Genomic DNA, 2,572 nt, shown 5'->3' with positions numbered 1-2,572 from the left:
AAGGGACAAAATTGTCACAAAACCAGGTTTTCATTGTGAAAAAAAAATCTGATAAAGGGAGAAAACTCAAACTGAACTTTTGAAATGACCAAAAAAAATTAACCCCCTTTGTAAGTTTTTTTTTTTTTTTTTAAATCTATTTTTAGTCGTGGCGACCTTGACTTTGGAGATATTGACGTGATTCTTTCGTGGGACACACCGTCCCATGATGGTGAACAAATGTGCCAAATGATTTTAAAATCTCACAATGAATGACATAGTTATGGCCAGGACAAGCTCATTTATGGCCATTTTTGACCTTTGAACTCAAAGTGTGACCTTGACATTGGAGATATCGACGTAATTATTTCGCGCGACACACCGTCCAATGATGGTGAACAAATGTGCCAAATGATTTTAAAATCTGACGATGAACGACATAGTTATGGCTCGGACAAGCTCATTTATAACCATTTTTGACCTTTGAACTCAAAGTGTGACCTTGACCTTGGAGATATCGACGTAATTATTTTGCGCGACACACCGTCCAATGATGGTGAACAAATGTGCCAAATGATTTTAAAATCTGACAATGAACGACATAGTTATGGCCCGGACAAGCTTATTCCGCCAGCCCGCCAGCCCGCCAGCCAGCCAGCCCGCCAGCCCGCCAGCCAGCCAGCCCGCCCGCATTCGCCAATCTAATAACCAGTTTTTTCCTTCGGAAAACCTGGTTAAAAATGCAAAAAAAAATGCAAAAAAAAAATTATTTTTTTTTGGGGGGGGGGGGGGATTTTTGGGTGGGTTGGTATTTCAACCATGTTTGAAAAAAACAAGAGATGTGTTTGTCAAAAACATCTAATATCAAATCTAATAAATGACCACCACACCCTCACACTATACCCCCCACCCCCACCCCCAAAAAAAAAATTTTTATGTCCCCGGTAGGGTGGCATATCGCAGTTGAACTGTCCGTCAGTGTCAGTCAGTCTGTCTGTCCGTCGGATAAAAACTTAAACATTGGCCATAACTTTTTCACTTTTTAAGATAGCAACTTGATATTTGGCATGCATGTGTATCTCGTGGAGCTGCACATTTTGAGTGGTGAAAGGTCAAGGTCATCCTTCATGGTCAAATGTCAAATTTATGGTGTCTGTCGATCCGAAAACTTTAACATTGGCCATAACTTTTTCAATATTGAAGATAGCAACTTGATATTTGGCATACATGTGTATCTCATGGAGCTGAACATTTTGAGTGGTAAAAGGTGAAGATGAAGGTCATCCTTCAAGGTCAAATGTCAAATATATGGCGTCTGTCCCTCTGAAAACTTTAACATTGGCCATAACTTTTTTAATATTGAAGATAGCAACTTGATATTTGGCATGCATGTGTATCTCATGAAGCTGCACATTTTGAGTGGTGAAAGTTCAAGGTCAAGGTCATCCTTCAAGGTCATCCTTTAAGGTAAAAAAAATATAACAAGGGACAAAATTGTCACAAAACCAGGTTTTCATTGTGAAAAAAAAATCTGATAAAGGGAGAAAACTCAAACTGAACTTTTGAAATGACCAAAAAAAATTAACCCCCTTTGTAAGTTTTTTTTTTTTTTAAATCTATTTTCAGTCGTGGCGACCTTGACATTGGAGATATTGACGTGATTCTTTCGTGGGACACACCGTCCCATGATGGTGAACAAATGTGCCAAATGATTTTAAAATCTCACAATGAATGACATAGTTATGGCCAGGACAAGCTCATTTATGGCCATTTTTGACCTTTGAACTCAAAGTGTGACCTTGACCTTGGAGATATCGACGTAATTATTTCGCGCGACACACCGTCCAATGATGGTGAACAAATGTGCCAAATGATTTTAAAATCTGACGATGAACGACATAGTTATGGCTCGGACAAGCTCATTTATGGCCATTTTTGACCTTTGAACTCAAAGTGTGACCTTGACCTTGGAGATATCGACGTAATTATTTCGCGCGACACACCGTCCAATGATGGTGAACAAATGTGCCAAATGATTTTAAAATCTGACAATGAACGACATAGTTATGGCCGGGACAAGCTTATTCCGCCAGCCCGCCAGCCAGCCAGCCCGCCAGCCAGCCAGCCCGCCCGCATTCGCCAATCTAATAACCAGTTTTTTCCTTCGGAAAACCTGGTTAAATATCTATGCCAAATTTAATGAAATAGACTTGAAAATGTGATTCGCCAGGTACCAAGTAAGAAAAAATCCGCATTTTTATGTAGGGTCTTCACACGGTAAAATTATTTGTTCCCAAATAATAATAGATGAATGCATATTAGGCTTCAATGTTGCTTATACTATGACGATATGTTCATACAATGCCATTTTAAAAAATATCTATGCCAAATTTAATGAAATAGAATTAAAAATGTGTGTCGCCAGGTACCAAGTAAGAAAAAAATCAGCATTTTTTGTAGGGTCTTCACATGGTAAAATTATTTGTGCCAAAAATAATAACAGATGAATGCATATTAGGCTTCAATGTTGCTTATACTATGACTACTGGTTCATACAATGCCATTTTTAAAAATATCTATGCCAAATTTAATA

General features: G+C 38.4%; 1 long non-coding RNA gene across 1 annotated transcript; it reads right to left on the bottom strand.

Annotated features, from left to right (window-relative positions):
* Positions 1 to 77: 77 nt before the first annotated feature.
* LOC127853470 (uncharacterized) lies at positions 78 to 2,161 on the bottom strand. Its single transcript, XR_008036623.1, has 2 exons — positions 1,616 to 2,161; positions 78 to 156 (listed from the first exon to the last, which is right to left on the bottom strand). It is a non-coding gene; the product is annotated as an uncharacterized LOC127853470 (long non-coding RNA).
* Positions 2,162 to 2,572: the final 411 nt, after the last annotated feature.

Source organism: Dreissena polymorpha, chromosome 12 (genome assembly GCF_020536995.1).
Source record: "Dreissena polymorpha isolate Duluth1 chromosome 12, UMN_Dpol_1.0, whole genome shotgun sequence".
In the NCBI taxonomy this organism is placed as follows: domain Eukaryota; kingdom Metazoa; phylum Mollusca; class Bivalvia; order Myida; family Dreissenidae; genus Dreissena; species Dreissena polymorpha.
This window is presented reverse-complemented; position numbering and strand designations above follow the sequence as displayed.